This window comes from Leucopleurus acutus, assembly GCF_964270905.1.
Source record: "Leucopleurus acutus genome assembly, chromosome: 9".
NCBI lineage: Eukaryota > Metazoa > Chordata > Mammalia > Artiodactyla > Delphinidae > Leucopleurus > Leucopleurus acutus.
The window spans coordinates 94720527-94738574 of NC_139144.1; positions in this window are offsets into that span (position 1 = coordinate 94720527).

Here is an 18048-nt window from a genome sequence, read left to right on the forward strand (position 1 = left end):
TGAGCCTGCGCTCTAGGGCGCGCGAGCCACAACTACTGAAGCCCTCGTGCCTAGAGCCCATGCTCCACAACAAGAGAAGCCATCGCAATGAGAAGCCTGCGCACCGAAACAGAAGAGTAGCCCCCGCTTGCCGCAACTAGAGAAAAGCCCGCATACAGCAACGAAGACCCAACACAGCCAAAAATAAATACATTTATTATATAAAAAAACAATTATCATCTTGTTTCACTATGATGTAAATTGAGTAGGGTCTTAGAGCATGCTAGCTTTTGTAATACCCACATTTCAGAGGCCTACCCAAGAGAAGATCCCTTTCTGGCTTGCACCACAGACTAATGCAGGTCAGTGACAGGGAATAGCATTGCTCCATCCAGGGTCTTTGAACATAGAGGCTCACACAGGATGTGTTTTAGGAAATGTGGTAGATGTGGCAGCTATGCATCGAGAACTTTTCCTTTCCTCTCATTCTAGGTACATGGAAGGATTGTATTTCCTGGTCTGTTTGAAGGTAGGTGTCAGGTGACATCAGAGCTTTAACCATGGAAAAGTGACAGATGTCATTTCCAGGTGGAAACATTTAAGAACCAGTGCATACTCCTCCATATTCTCCCTCCCCCAAGTCGTGATTTTTTCATTTGGAGGCTCCATAAGACTGAAGCATCCTGGGAGGCTAAGTCAGTGTGTGGGGGAGAAGCTTCCTGGAAAGCCTCTGAGGTTTTGGGTTTGTTGTGATCATAGCCTATCTTACCCTAGACTAGACAGGGGCCCGGCCTGGAGGTGGCACACATTCCATCCACAGTCCATTGGCCAGGACAGTCATGGAAGGCTGAGAAATAACTTCCAGCTGTATGCTTGGATACCTGAGATTCTTGATTCTAAAAGTTGAGGATTTTCATCAATTTTGGAAGATTCATCACCTTTGTCTCTAAATATTTCACCTGCCCGACTCTTTGCTCTCCTTCCAGGACTCCAGTTAAGGCTGTTTGAGATTGTCACACAGATCTAATGCTCAAGTTTTTTGTCTTTTGATCAATTTTACAAATCAATTTGATGAACTATGACTTTTTAGCAATTTGACTCTTCCAATCAATGACTGAAGTAGTTCTCTCCATTTAACTTTTTAAAAATTTCAGCAACATTTTACAAGTTTTAAGGGTAGAGTTTTTGCATATATTTTGTTAAATTATTTAAATATTTTTATTTTTTATGCTACTGTAGATGATTTTTTTTTAATTTCATAGTTTGTTTGTTGCTAGTATAAAGAATGAATATTGTTAAAATGACCATACTGCCCAAGGCAATCTATAGATTTGATGCAGTTGCTATCAAAATACCAATGGTATTTTTCACAGAACTAGAACAAATAACTTCAAAATTTATATGGAAACACGAAAGACCCCAATTAGCCAAAACAACTTTGAGAAGGAAGAACAGAGCTAGAGGGATCATGCTCCCTGACTTCAGACTATACTACAAAGCTACAGTAATCAAAACAGTATGGTATCGGCACAAAAACAGACACATAGATCAATGGAACAGGATAGAGAGCCCAGAAATAAACCTATGCACTTATGGTCATATGGTCAGTTAATCTACGACAAAAGAGGCAAGAATATACAATGGAGAAAAGATAGTCTCTTCAATAAGTGGTGCTGGGAAAACTGGACAGCTGCATGTAAAAGTCTGAAAGTAGAACATTCTCTAACACCATGTATAAAAACAAACTCCAAATGGATTAAAGACCTAAATGTAAGACGGGATCCTATAAAACTCCTAGAGGAAAAACATAGGCAGAACACTCTTTGACATAAATAGCAGCAATATGTTTTTGGATCCGCCTCCTAAAGTAAAGGAAATAAAAAATAAACAAGTGAGGTCTAATTAAACTTAAAATATTTTGCACAGCAAAGGAAACTATCAACCAAACAAAAAGATGAGCCACCGAATGGGAGAAAATATGCAAATGATATGACCAATAAGCAATTAATATCCAACATATATAAATAGCTCATAAATATTCAACATATATGAACAGCTCATACAAAACAGCAACATCAAAAAAACCAAACAACCTGATTAAAAAAATGGGCAGAATAACTGAATAGACATTTCTCCAAAGAGTAAATGCAGATGGTCAACAGGCATAGGAAAAGGTGCTTAACAACACTAATCATCAGGGAAATGCAAATCAAAACCACAACGGGATATCACCTCACACCGATCAGAATGGCTATCCTCAAAAAGAACACAAGTAACAAATGTTGGCGAGTATGTGGTGAAAAGGGAACCTTCATACACTGTTGGTGAGAATGTAAACTGGTGCAGCTGCTTTGGAAGACAGGATGGAGGTTCCTTAAACTAAAAATAGAGCTACTATATGATCCAGCAATCCCACTGCTGGGTATATATCCAACAAGAACAAAAACACTAATTCGAAAAGATAAATGCACCCCAATGTTCATAGCAGCACTATTTACAATAGCCAGGACATGGAAGAAACCTCAATGTCCATCAACAGATGAATGGGTAAAGAAGATGTGGTATATATACGCAATGGAATATTACATGGCCACAAAAAAGAACGAAATTTTGTCATTTGCAGCAACTTGGATGGACTTGGAGCACATTATCCTAAGTGAAATAAGTCAAACACATAAATAAATACTGTGTGATATCACTTATACGTGGAATCTAAATACAACAAACTAGTGAATATAACAAAAAAGAAGCAGACTCACAGATATAGAGAACAAACACTGGTAATGGCTACCAGTGGGGAGAGGAGGGGGAGGGGCACCCTAGGGGTAGGGGAGTGGGAGGTACAAACTATTGGGTGTAAGATAGGCTACAAGGATGTATGTTACGACATGGGGAAGATAGCCAATATTTTGTAATGACTGTAAATGGAATGTAACCTTTATATATATATATATATATATGTATATATATATATATATATATATACACACACACACACACACACATAAATAAATTTATTTATTTTTGGCTGCGTTGGGTCTTCGTTGCTGCACGCGGGCTTTTTTTTTAGTTGCAGCGAGCGGGGGCTACTCTTCATTGCGCTGCACAGGCCTCTCATTAAGGTGGCTTCTCTTGTTGCAGAGCACGGGCTCTAGGTGCGCAGGCTTCAGTAATTGTGGCACATGGGCTCAGTAGTTGTGATTCGTGGGCTCTAGAGCACAGGCTCAGTAGTTGTGGCACATGGGCTTAGTTGCTCTGCAGCATGTGGGATCTTCCCGGACGAGGGCTCGAACCCGTGTCCCCTCCATTGGCAGGCGGATTCTTAACCACTGCGCCACCAGGGAAGCCCCAGAATGCAACCTTTAAAAATTCTATTAAAAGAAACGGAATCAATTTTTGTACACTGATCTTTTATCCTGTAATCTTACAGATTGGCTTGTTAGTTCTAGATTTTTTGGTAAACTGAACAGGGTTTTTAGTTGAACGTGTATCCAATGTTTTTATTAAAGCATAACATGGGCCCCCATGATTCCAGTGCCTGAAATCAATTTCCTTATTTCTCTGTCCAGCTGCTAAGCCAATGCCATGAATTTTTTTTTTTTTTGGTACGCGGGCCTCTCACTGTTGTGGCCTCTCCCGTTGCGGAGCACAGGCTCCGGATGCGCAGGCTCAGCGGCCATGGCTCACGGGCCCAGCCACTCCATAGCATGTGGGATCTTCCCGGACCGGGGCACGAACCCGTGTCCCCTGTATTGGCAGGCGGACTCTCAACCGCTGCGCCACCAGGGAAGCGCGCCATGTATTTTATTTTAGCTGTTTGCTATAGCCGTACCTCACTTTCAGGAACTAATGTCTATATTAGTCAGGGTAGGTGAATTGCTGTATAAAAAATCCTAAAATTTCAGTGGCTTAAATATAATAAAAAGATTTCTTTCTTACTTTTTGTGGTTTTGTCCAAAGTGGTTTTATTAGGAGGCCATTAAATCATCAGTGATCTGGGCTTCTTCATCAGAGTCCTTCATCAGCTCTTCCACATGTGGGCAGAAATTTAGGGGCGAGAGTGTGGATCAAAGTATGTGAGTTTTGTTTTAGGGGTCAGGTCTGGCTATATTTAACTGCAAAGAAAGCTAGGAAATATAATCTAGCCCTGTACTCAGCAAGAACAGGAAATGACTATGGGGAATATCCACCCAGTCCTTGCCACATGTGGCATTATCCCCATTTTACAGATAAGAAAACTGAGGCTTGAGAGGTTAAGTGATCTCCCAGCTTTTACAGTCATAAACAACAGAGCCTCGAACTGAACCCCAATATGGCTGACTCCAAAGTCATGCTCTGAATCGCTCTGCTATGGATAATGCTTTCTCTCCTACTGACTCACTGGCCTGTGCAATCTTAAGACCTGTGGCAATCTTTTCCCCCTTAGAAGGGTTTCCTCCAAGCATCCACTTTTTCCTTCTGGTTCTGGCTTTTATTAATGGGTAATTTGTTCGCTTATAAGCAGCCTGGTCCACGGGCTTAGTCTTCAGCAGATAAAGAGTCTGAAAGCCATGGCAATAAGCCATAAGAAGACATCGAAACAGAACACAAAGAGACATAGAAGCAGATATCAAGTGGTTTACTGACAGGGTATCTGCCCTCCAGTGTTGTTTTACAAGTGTTGTCAAATGCAAAGTGTCTCAGTAGAAGAGACCACATCTATAGATCAGCGCGTGTAAAGAAAGCACTTAAGAATGGGAATTAGGACTTCCCTGGTGGCGCAGTGGATAAGAATCTGCCTGCCAATGCAGGGGACACCGGTTTGATCCCTGGTCTGGGAAGATCTCACGCGCTGTGCAGCAACTAAGCCCGTGCACCACAACTACAGAGCCTGTGCTCTAGAGCCTGCGAGACACAACTACTAAGCCCACGTGCCACGACCACTGAGCCCACACGCCACAACTACTGAAGCCCGGACGCCCAGAGGCCGTGCTCCGCAACAAGAGAAGCCACCGCAGGGAGAAGCCCACGCACCGCAACAAAGAGTAGCCCCCCACCCCCGCTCGCCACAACTAGAGAAAGCCCACGCGCAGCAACGAAGACCAACGCAGCCACAAAAATAAAAAATAAAGTGTACCCAAGCTGCTTTAAAAACAAAAAAAAGAATGGGCATTAGATGGCCTCCTTACCAAACCAGCCTTGTCCTGCTGTCTCAAGCCAGCCAAAACGCTGAGACGCCGAAGTTCACAGCAAAGAGGGTTCTTCGCAAGGCAGCCGAGCAGAGAATATGGGAGAAAAATCTCAGATCTCAAACCTGCCTCCCCAAAGGCGAGGGGCTTGGGGTATTCACGGGATGACGAATAAAGAAGCAGGTTGGTGTGAAGCGTGGGCGCACGGGGAAAGGTTATGGGAAAAAGGTGCGGGAATCATGGTTCTGCGCAGGCGTAACTAAGCTACGGGTCCCTGCAGGTGCCCAGCTGGAGGATCGCCGGTCCTATCCAGTTTTAACTGGCTAAGCTGAACTAGAGGCAGCTGCAGCTCCAAGTTCCTGGAAAACAACTCGGGCAAAGATCTTGCTGTTCGGGCTACGTGCGGCTTGGAGGCCACGCAAGCGTTAAAGCGATCGTGATTAGTGAAGGCAGGTGGAGTGGATTTGACTCATCACGCACCGTTTCAGTCCTACAGAACTGGAGGACTGTCTCGCTCCTGCCTGTTTCTTCCCTATAGAGTGAGGATTAGGGTTGTTGCTGAACAGTGGGTTTTTTCCCACCCTCAAGCAGTGCCAGGCAGTGTAAGGAACATAGATCTTCTAAGGAAGATCTATTGGAGGCCGTTTGCATGGACTAAGTTGGACCTAAAGTGTGCCAGGTGGGAGGGGGGAGGGCCCGAGGCTCCTTCGTTAAAGCTGAGTACTGGCAGAAGGGCGGGACTGCACACAGTGAAGAGGTCATGAGGACACCCACCCCACCAGTGTTACATTTACCCTTTGCTCTTAGTGTATTCTCTGCTTTTATACTTATTGATATTCGCTTAAGCTTAGCTATTCCAGGGAAGAGTTAGAAAACATGTAAGTCAGACTCTCACAAAAAAATGTAGTACACCTGGCTGTTTGGAACCGTCTCTTGGGCACGACATCCACTACGCAACAACGTGCCCCCAAAGCAAGGGGAGCTTGGTGACATGGGAGCACCTCCCCCCAAAGCCAAAGCCCCAGTGGGCAGAGGCCCGAGCTGGCTGCCGGGTGAGAGCACCATCTATCTGTGGCTTGGCCCTCCTCCAGGGGCTCCTTGGCTCTGCTGGGAAATAGCACTTGTTATGGGCGTCTAGAACTCTGCTTCCTGTTCATTATCAGTTCAAGGAAAGAATCTGTTTTTTTAATTTCCCCAGTATTGAATGTGCTTGGAGGAACATATTGAGCGCAATACGTTTGTCTTTTCACTTTACATTCATATAACTTGCTGGAGACGCTGGTGGGTAGATCCTTAGACACAGCTGCACTGCATTCCCCTGTTGACACGCTCTTATCTCACTTGGAATATAGGGTCTGCTTCTCCCTCCATTTCCATGGACTGTGATCCCTGGCAGTGCATTTCTAACTTAAAAAAAAATAAAAGTATGTTGGAAGCATTCCGAATTCTGTCACAATCTTTGGCATGGGTTTTTATGGAACTTGAACTTTGGTTGAGTTGCATTTAACCTTGGCTGCATTTAGGGTTTATTAGTATTACCTGAATTCTGGGAGACACGGAATTTGGAGGGTGGGAAGGTGGGTTGATTGGCCAATAACACGGGCTGAGTAGTTTATTTATCCAAATATTTCTTGACTTCCTACTCTGCCCGGCAGGGTAACAGATGCCTTAGAAATAGAGATGAAAGACAAATCCTTACCTGCAAGGATTTTGTGGTTCCATGGGGAAGGAAAATCAGGAAAGAAAGGTTGACAGTATGGCATAATGAGAATTATGCACAAGGGGTTGGGAACCTGGGCAAGCGACACCCACCTCATCAGGAGCCTGAGGATAAGCCTCCCAGAAAAATGACTCAGGCTGGTTCTTGAAGGGCACAGGTGTGAGAAAAGCAGGAGCCCAGGTAGGGGGCGGATGCTTGACAGAAAGAGCTCTGGATACAGGAAGGGATGGGGTGGGCACAGGGCCTTACTCCTCTGAGGCTGAAGGGAGAAAGAGGTGTGAGGCACAGGTTTGTGGGAAGGGGAGGGGTTGAGGGAGCCCTGCGGTGGCCTGGATTTCTCTGGGTTACTCTGGAGGGTAAGGGTTGGGGGTGGAGGGAGTGGTGGGTTTCCAAGTAGCCACAGATGGAGCGGATGAGCACAGACGCTGGCCCGAGGTTCCCGCAGTTCTGGGAGTCTGGGTGGAGAAGCAGAGCTGTAGATGGTTGAAGTGGGTAGCAGGGAGCTGAGGGTATGGCTGAGAAGATGGGTGGAGTTTAGGCTGGTTGGGGACCTTGTGAAACCAGGAGGCACAGGAAAGGCAGGCCCAGGAGCCTGGCAGTCCTCAGGCCCGAGAACACTGGCCATGGAAGCCAGGATAAGAGGGCTGGGTGAGGATATTGGAGTTGCTGGGAGTGTTAAAATGGTGCGGCCGCTGTGGAAGAGTCTGGCAGTTCCTCAAAAAGTTAAGAATTACCATACAATCCAGCAATTCCACTTGCAGGTGTATGTCTTAAAGAATTGAAAGCTGGGACACAGATGCTTACACACCAGTGTTCAAGCAGCGTGATTCACAGAAGCCAAAAGGTGGAAACCACTCACTTATCCATCAACAGATGAATGGATAAACAAAATGTGTATACATACAATGGAATGTTATCAGACTTAAAAAGGAATAAAATTCTGATATACGCTATAAGATAAATAGATGAACCTTGAAAACACTGTTGAGTAAAATAAGCCATACATAAAAGGGCAAATATTGTACGATTCCACTTAAATGATGTAGCTAGAGAAGGGAAATTCAGAGACAGAAAGTAGAAGGGTGGCTGCCAAACAGAAGGGGAAATGGGGAGTTATGGTTTAATGGGCACAGAGAGTCTGTTTGGGATGATGACATTTCTAGAAAGAGCTAGTGGTGATGTTTGCACAACATTGTGAATGTAATTAATGCCACTAACGGTATACTTTATTTAAAAATTTTTTTAAAAAATATTTAATTTTTTATTGAAGTACAGTTGATTGATTTATTTATCTGTCCGCGCCCTGTGGCATGCGGGATCTTAGTACCCTGACCAGGGATGGAACCCGTGTCCCCTGCATTGGGAGCTTGGAGTCTTAACCACTGGACTGCCAGGGAAGTCCCTCTAACAGTACACTTTAAAGTGGGTAAAATGGTAAATTTTATGTTATGTACTGACTTTACCACAATAACAATGTTTAAAACAATGACTGCTAGGGCTTCCCTGGTGGCGCAGTGGTTGAGAGCCCGTCTGCCGATGCAGGGGACACGGGTTCGTGCCCCGGTCCGGGAAGATCCCACATGCCGCGGAGCGGCTGGGCCCGTGAGCCATGGCCGCTGAGCCTGCGCGTCCGGAGCCTGTGCTCCGCAACGGGAGAGGCCACAACAGTGAGAGGTCCGCGTACCGAAAAAAAAAAAACACACAAAAACTGTTGGAAGGGTGAGAAGGCCGTCAGAGGGGATGGTGACTCACCGTGGTGGAGCTCCGGTGGGCCGTCCCGGGCAGGACCTGGTGGTGAGGCCGGCGAGCTAGAGGCTGCCTGGCACTGAAGTCTCGCGAGAGGGCAAGGCCCGGGTGCAAAGGATGTCGGCTCCGCACCCAGATCCGGGATGAACTTGGGAAGCTCTTCGGATGGCAGGTGACAGCAACGACTTAGGCCTCAGGGATGGAGCTGGGGAGCCGTGGGGGTTGGAACGGCTCGGGAGAGTTAGTGGCAGTGAGCATGCTCCCCGCCCTCCGCCCAGCTGCCCGCGAGCAGGTAGTGAAACGACCTCAAAGCCCGCCCTCTACCGCCACACACAGTGGCAAATTTGAAATGCAGTGGTGGGTTGCGAACATGTTCAGAGGCATTGAATACTTTCCGGAGGGCTAAATAACTTACAAAAGATGTGGCTGGTAACGATAACCTCTGTAGCCTCAGAACTGGTCTGGTTCTAGAATAAACAAGCATGCCAGGCTGAGTGTACAGTGATTCCAAACAGTTTAATGTAATTCCAAGACAAAGTGTGATTACATTTCTACACATATACAATATGCATATGTGAGTTTACAAATTTTAATTAATAACTCGTTTCACCTCAGAGACCGAAAAAATGATCAAAAAGAAACTGTAAGTAACAAGCTATAACATAGTTCACCACAACGGGACCCCCCTTTCTCACCCTACAGTTAGTAATATTACAATTAAAATAACTATATTCTTCTATAATTTTTTCTGTTAAAATCATCTCATAAATTTACAATGCTATTATTAGTTTCCAAGACTAATATAAATTCACTCCATTTTTCTACAACGAAAATGATCATTAATTTAGAAGCACACGACGTCATGATGAAAAACACAAGCATTTTAGTAGCAAGGACTTGATCAGTTAAGAATTATTTTTCTTGTAAAACATTCTAAAGCCAAGTAAAATATCCATTCTTATACCTATAATATGAGACTAAGGGATAGGTTACATATAGGCCTACAACACATTGGTTTGTCTTTTTAAAAAAGTAGACATTTATAAATAAAAAAAGAAAAGGGACAATTCACATAGGAAAAAGAGGTACACGAGAAAATACTGTTGCACGCAATAATTTTCACAAAGATTAACATGGATTAACACTTTTTATTACAGAAACCGTACAGTGAAGGAACACAACAGGCCAGGGCTTCCATAGGGTAATTGAGCTGAGATGACCTGGTAGAGAAAGATCTGGGCGAGATGGCCCTGGGGAGGAACCGCGTTCCTGGGACCGGTGACCAAGCCTCACCGGGCCTCCTCTTCCCTGCTCTCGTTCTGGGGAGTGCGGCTTTCTATCCAGGGTGTCCTGAATTTGTGGGCAGTTGAAAGGTAAACATTTCTACAGATCCGTTCTCTTTCCATCCTAATGGATACCATTTTTGGAAACGTGATATAATATCAGAGGCTGCAGCTCAATACATGTGGTCAAAGCAAAACAGGATGGAAAATTCCGGTCATTCTGATGTGCTGCCCCCCTCACTCATCTATGCCCTTGTCGCTAGGGACCCAGAGAGCAGCAGCTCCCCTTTGGGGCCACCTGCCTCCACTGTGGCAGGGTGGTGGCCGGGGCCCGGTGCCCGGCCTCAGGCCACGTGCGAAGGTGCAGCCTGGGCCGCCCCGGGCTCCCCCCATCCACCACCCAACGCTGACTCCGACTTCTAAAAGCTCCTCTCCCCCCTTCATCCGTAAAGCTATACTTTTCCTATCAGAAATTTGGTTTGATATATATATACACAAACATATATATCAGCATCTATATCTATACAGTGATTCTACTAGACTGGAAACTCTGCTGCCCCAAAGTATGACTTCCTGGTCTACTTCATTTGGTTAAAAAAAAACCGCACAGAAAGAGGATGAGGAGATGCTTTGGGGGCCAGAAATGATTGTGCCCTGGGAAAGCCACAGAAGAAAGCTTTAAATGAGCAGTAACACAACAGTGAAAGGGTGAAAGGTGACAGGGGGAGTGAGACGGTGGGGAGAAACCATGCGCCGCGGTGACGGCGAACAGGAATATCTGCAGGAAGGGAGGAGGGTGGGGTGAGGTGGGGACACTTTAGGTTCCATCCATAAGTCACAGAAAGCTACGAAGGATGGGCGTGGTCAAGTCACTTTCCATCTCCCAAGTTCTTCCTGAGCCAAACTATTAAAATAATAATTAATAATAATAATAATAACAATAATAACAATAATAGTAAATCCATTGCCCCTTCAACCAAGCAGGCGAGCATCTAACAGGGAGGCAAGACCACCACTCACAAGTCTAAGTGGGTCCTTCTTCCTGGCTCTTGAGAGCTTCCCGGGAGTCCTGGGTGCCTGGGCACGGGGCTGTGGTGACAGCAGGGCAGAGGCCAAGGTGGCCACGGGGACAGTGACCCAACACAAGAAGGTGGGAGGGAGTGCCAGGATGTTCGTGTGGAGGCTGGCTGAAAGGCAACCAGAGAGCGAGGGCAGAGTCCTTTTTCAGATACAGCGTATTTACTTAAAAAAAAAAAAAAAAGCCAATTTCTATACCTTTATTTTTAAAAAATATGATTAAGCCCCAAAGACCATGACATAAAATTCATTTGGTTAATTAAATCAAAGGGAAAAAACCAAACAGAGGAAAGCAGAGGATAATTAGGAGGGGCAAGATGAAAAATATTTTACAATGACATTTCTAACCAAAAACCGTGATAAGAGCATACTGTCAACAGAGTTCACAGCGAAAAAGCAAATGCATTAAAAACAACCACCAGTTCGTTCCCTGGTCCCAGGTGTTCAGCAGTTTTCAAGGTGTTATCTGCTAAAGGAATGCCCTTCAGATCACAGCAGGTCCTCTGCACCAAGGTTGTGGCACAAGAGAAAAGAAGAAATGAACCAAAACTCTTAGGGAAACTGGCTCCTGCATCATGGTGATGGGCCCTCTCAATTATGACCTCTACTCGGACGGATCTAACTGCTCCTCCCCCCCACCCCCATTGCCCCTCGGTCCCCAGTCCCCTCCTCCCCAACTCAGCAGCATTTACAATCTCTAGCAAAAAATCTAGATCCCACCTCCTAATGACCTAGGCTTTAAAACGAAGTTTGACAAAGAGTGAAAAGGAAACACAACCTTTTACACTTATTTTGTTTTAAAGGAGAAAAGGAACAAATGACAGCAGATAGATGGAAAACCCAACCAATAAGTATGGGCACAGGGGTGTATGACTCTCCCCTGCAAAACGCCAATCAGAATATTGCTGGGGGCCCAGAAATAGCAGCTGTACCTTCGGGGCCACCTGAATCCCAGTGTCTTCTACTGCCCGGTGACTGGAAGTCAGTGGACCGATGAATAAATTAAACATTCAAAGCAAGACAGAATCAACAAACCAGGTATCTGTTCTCTCTGCCTCTTCCAAGATGTCAAAGAGAAGGCCTTGACGACCAGTGTGGATACAACGTGGCACGAGATCTTCGCATCTGGCCCAGGCTGTGGACTCACCCCTTCCCTGCTCGACCTGGCAATCCTTTCACATTCTCTCATGTTCCCATGGAAACCAGTAATATGGAAGGCTACACAACAGTACGGGTAAAACACACCTGCCTTGGGGTGCCTTGGGGGAACGTGGCCTCCAACTAAAGAGGCGAAATTGCTGGGGTTTGAAGATGTCAGTTATAAACAGAAATTTTCTTTAAAAAGTACCAGTTTACATGTAAACTATAAAACGTAGCCAGAAATATGCTTAAGTATCCACAGTCAATTATTTAGTTCACGTGTTTTAAAATGTGACTCTCTTGATATCTTAGAAGCCTAACAGCATTTTACAGTAGCTAAAAACATATATACTTAACATGTGCATTTGAAAATCACATTTGATTACAAAACACAAGGAATAATCTCTTCCTTGGTTCCATTTTTGTTGTAAAGATTACCTATTTTCAGAGTTCACTTAAGCAACAATGACCAGGGTGTGCATTAATCGTTATTTTCAGCCCACACAGAGTTCATAGTCTTTTAAATCCCACGATCAAGCTGGCTACATGATTTCAAAAAAGGCTATAACCAGGATGAATGCCCACATTTGAGGTAATTATTGCCATCAGGTCACAGTTTGTGTAAGATAATGTATCTAAAACCTTCTTTAAAAAAATCTTTAGGTGTTCTGTCAGAATTCCAGAATACCTATTGAATGAAACCAACCAGGATCTCAAATTCTGATCAGCTGGGTTTGCTTCCAATGGAATTTAAGTTCTAGAAGATTCTAGAACTTGTGTAAACTACCTAAGAATTTAGGCAAACATGCCTGGAGCCAGTCAATAAAGTAGTTTTTAAAGTAAAAAAAGAAACGAAAACCCCACCCCAAACAACTGAGGAGATGTTTCATAACAAATGGTGATAGTTTTCTAAAAAATTAAAAATCTAGTCCTAAAGCATTTCTAAATTCTCGCCACCTTTCAAGCAAAGTAAAAATCTTCTGTGTTACTATTAATCTCATGCCTTGGCAAGAGACTCTCCTTCCTTATCTCCTGAAAGTTGGCTAGCTTTTCTCAGTTTACACAACTGTTGCTTTCCATTTCTTTGAGAAGACTACCTCGAAAGAAAACTTTGTTCCTCTTTCTGAAAGTCATCTTGTCTTTCTCCTTCTCCTTCTTCTTCTTCTTCTTCTTTTTTTTTTTTTTTTTTTTTAAGCACAAAGAAAACAGTTCCTGGACACCAGACCCACATACGGTATTTACAAATTTGGTGTGAATCCCGCATCTGGTTCTACCCAGAGCTGAAGAGTGGATCGATTACAGAGACCAGAGTTGTCATATTTATCAGTGCAGTAAAAAATAGCATTTTGAAAAAAATATATACCTTTAGTATTGCCTTTCTAGAATTAACTATAAGCAAGAAAAAAAATTATTTTCTTTTTTAAAGAAAAGAACACTTTTTTTTTCTTCACTCTTATAAGAGTTTGTTGTAGCAGCACTACTAAAGCTAATTGGTACACTGGAAAGGAATAGAAAATGAACTCTACTGTGAATCAAGAAACTCCCCTAAGATTTTCTCTAAAAGTCAAACTAATTCTGCCCCTGCTGTTTGGATCCAATTCAGGACTCTCTCTACAGACCTTCTGCTGAGTTCCACGCATGGGGCAGGGGTGGCACGGGGCAACGTTCCTTCGAGACCTTTCTTCGCTCACACACCTAGAAGACAGCGAGGCTGGTGTCTGCGAGCTCGGTTCTGGAGCTGGGCAGGCCCAGGTTCAGGGCTAGGCTCCCCTACTAGCTGTGTGATCCTAGGCTGGTTACCAGCTCACCAAGCCAGCTACCTCATCTGTAAGGGGACTAGTACTGCAGATTTCATAGGGTCGTTATGAAGACGGAAGGACATGGGATAAACGTGAGCGACTGTCAGAACAGTGTTTGGCACACAATCAATGGGAACATCATTAGATGGTTCATCAGAAACACGAGGCCACTTACTGATGCTAATTCAAGAAGTGAAACATATTTTAGTAAAGGTCTGATTAACAAAAAACTTCACTAGGAACTTGGGGATTTGGGGCCACCATGGTATTTTCTTTCCTTTCCTTTAACGCATGCTGCTTTCTTAGAGGGTCAGCTGTCTCATCAACTCCTTCCTCTGTAAATGGGGGAGGGGGTGTTGTAAATGGTGTGATCTGAGGGCGCCACGAGCTCACACAGGGCTTGGCACGAGCCTGGAGTACTGAAAGCACTCAGCAAATGGTGGCTCTTATTCACTGGAGGGATGTGAGAAGTTTTACCAAGAAGAGACAGTCAACGTAGCATTCTAATGCAAGGGCCTGTGATTAGGGGCTCTCGAAGGCTTGCAGGAGTCAAGCTGGGGCACCAGGAAGCTCCCTGCTGGTAGAGGTACCCAGAGCAAGCGTGCCCCACAGGAGGGTCGCTTCTCTGTAAATTCTCACTGGGTCTCACGGGAAGAACTGGCTTGGAGCTGGCTCTCCTGGGCTTCTGGAAGCTGCAGGAAGGATGTGAGCAGCCTTTCCTAGGTTGGGTCGCTCTAGTGAGCGAGGGCGCCGAAAGCCTCCAAAAGGTTTCTACTGCGTTTAAATGTCATTTCACCGTCTCCACTTCTCCACTGAGTCCAGTCTGTGGAGATCAGAAGTGAGCGTCCTAAGGCAGCAAAGCATTGACACCCCGAGTCCGGCCCCAGCGTGCACCGGACCCTGATGCGGCCGCACCTCCTGGCAGAAGGTCTGCTCTGGCTGATGCCCGAGGTAACGTGAGGTTAGTTAAGCCCACAGATCCGTGCGGTGCCTCCAGTTTCCCAACAGCAGCAGCATTTAGGGTTACGAACCTCCACTCCTCTTACAAGATGAGCACAGTTTTAAAATAAAAGCAAAAAAAAAAAAAAAAAAATTCCAAGTCAGGATAGAGACGAAAGAGGGAGACAAATGGGATCACATCTCTGACAAAGTCATTATTGCCGGGAGAGGAACGCCACTCTGTCCATATCTGGGGTGTCTTTGAGAAGGGTTCTTTGGCTAAAGAAAGGAAGACTTTCACTTTCCTTTCCAATTTGGTTAGGACAGCTCGGGCCTGCTCAACTCTGAGGCTTCCCCATCTGAAATCTGTAAGACACACCAGAAGGAAAAGACAGAGAAGAAAAGGGAGGGGAGCATGCATGGCCCTGGCTGGCATATTTCTTGGCAGAATTGCTTGGGCTGGCGTTGAGTGGCACCTGGCGAGGCCTGCGACCTGCAGAAGGAGCCCCGGCCTCTCTGCCACGCCCTCCCTGCTGCTTGGGGGCACCTCGCTTTCCTCTTCTGTCTGTTTTCTGTCCCAGCAGCTGCTGAACAGGCCAGCGAGAGCCCCACATCCTACCCCGCCCCAGCGCCAGAGAACCCGGGAGGAAAGCTGGGGCGAGCCCGTCGGCGCACCGCGTTTCATCAACCACAGCCCATCAGCAATAGCTCTGTAAGCCTCCTCATCTCCTTCCTCCAGTTTCCAAGAAAGTCTGCTCCACTCACTCACACGCACTCACACAACCCAAATCCTCCACCGCAAGCTTGTTCCAAAATGAGTGTTTGCAACACCAAAGGTCTGGTCAAGGGAAATCCGCCCGTTAGCAGCTGGGCTGATCTCACCTTCCCTTCCTTACATCCCACAATCTGGTGTTTGGGCGGGTTGAGTCTTCCAGGGTGAAGAGGACAAGGCCAGCTGGCTCCCACAGCCCGCCAGCCACCCACCGCCAGTAAGGCTGGAATGCAAATACAGTCCAGGAGACAACCGCTGGTTGACCCCAACCCTTCTCTTCCCTCTGCACTCCATCAACCACATGTTCCACTTCACAGTATTAACTGGCACCAAGCCTTAGACTCTCGCACCCATCGGCCTGCTCACCCCTCTCCTTGGAAACAGCCAAACCATCACGGAAGAGGCACTAAGCGCAGAGATACGGGTGCAAATACCCAGCGGGGTCTGCGAGACCCCACCGAGCAGAAGCAAATCGACCTGCGGTCCCTAAGGCTCCAGTTACGAGGTTCTCCTTGCCCGGTCCTTTTCAACCTTCCCTTTTAGCCTTAACCACGTTTCCTCAGTAAAGAGAGATGGAGTCAATTCCAGAGCAGATGATGTTCTAAGTGGTTTGTGATCTAAATAAGGACTAGGTCTGCATTCCTCTACGTGAGAGCTGGGTCTTAGGGACGGGCAGCCTTTTATTCATCCTATTTGCCAGGGCGACTCGGAGTTGGAGGGCAGGATGGGAGCCGGGGCAGACGCTGAGGAAGCCCACGCAGGGGCTGGCCTCTCCCACTGGGGTCTCCTGGGGCTTCGGAACCACAGCTCTGTGCTCGGCTGGAAGAGGAAGGCAGATAGCGACTCGGGGAGGGCGCTAATGTTTGCTGAGCGGCTCTGGGCTGGGCATGGCCTGGTGTCTCCCTTCATTAGCTTCAGTGAAGCCAGCCATTCCAGACCTTCCTTTACCCACCCGGGGCCCGGCAGTTTCTGGGTTTGGTGGGTCGTGTGTAGGCACCTCAAGCTGATTTAAAAAGCCCACGGCACACAGCACCGTGCCCTAAGGGGCACAGTCGGAGCCCCGTGGGCCTGGCTCGAGGCCCCACTGTGCCCCTCCGTCAGCCAACTATTTCAGGGGGGCAGCAGCCTGCAATGTCCAAGGAGCTGCTGGACTTTTGTCAGTGTTCCTCTGGCCTCCTATTAACCCTCCACCTTTTTTTTGGCTTCATAGTTTGTCCCTACAATTGTGTGCTGAGAACATGTACCGGGGTTCGGGGGGCACTGAAGAAGTGGGCAGTGTGATTAGTGAGAGGAAGGGAGGCTGACGTTTCCCAGGGGAAGGTACCACCTGCCTAGCACTTTCCATCAGCTTGTTTACCTCCAGTGGCTTCTAGGAGGGGTCAGTTATCTCTGCACTGAAGGATGTAAGCCATATTCCTGGTGTGCTGATGGGAAAAGGGGGGACATTTGGGAAAGGGGCTGAGTCAGCTCTGGGCAGAGGGGAGTTTTTGGTTTTTTTTTTTTTGCTTGACAGGTCAGTATCAGACGCGAGGCATGCCCGGGATCTACTTAGCAGGTTTCAGAAGCACAGGGAACATGGGAGAGTACCACGGCTAAGGGTTCAGCCCATGAGATGCCTCCTCAGATCTCCTCTCAGGCCACTGAGAATCTAGAAGAATACAGCATTGATGGTGACCATGGACCATGTTGTCCAGAGCCCGATTTGACCTGTACAGAGATAAAGGCTTCGATTCTTCAAACTTTTGTTCTGTGGTGGATCTTCCTTGACATTTTCCTAATTCCTGGATCTTTCCTTTCCTTTTTTTTGTTTTTTGGTCTGACAAAACTAGACATCTGCATGTCCCTCCTGTTTACTCAGATACTCACAGATATAATAAAATAAATTTAAATATTAAAGAGAAAACACAAAGATACTTGGAATAAATGTGCATTTTAAAACCCCAACTAAAATATCAAAATGATGATTATGATAATAATTACAATGGTAATAACCAAAATAATTAGTACAATAATATCTTTATGAGCAGCACGAAACTTTCATTCCTGATCTGGAAGAAAAGGAAAGAAAATATCAGGTGAAAGAGCAACTTCCAACTTAAGTAGACAAAATAATTTTCTTTAAAATGGAAGGCTATGTTGTCTTTTCCTATAAAAGATCAGATCTAGAAAGGGCTGGAAGTGAACTGTACAAGGGGGTCCAGGATGCTACCCAATAAGGCAAAAATGCTGGCTCATTGCAGCCAAGACTTCTGTAACTGGGCGCGGGAAGATCGGACGGGGCACTGCTGCCCTCCGGATGCCAAGAGTCCAGAACAGAGATGGTTCCCCAGGCTGGCGCGGCTCTGGGAGCACTCTGGCTCACATGTCCTCCAAAGACTTTCCTCCCCTCACTCTCTCTGGACGGGCCATGTTTCTGTCGTCTCAG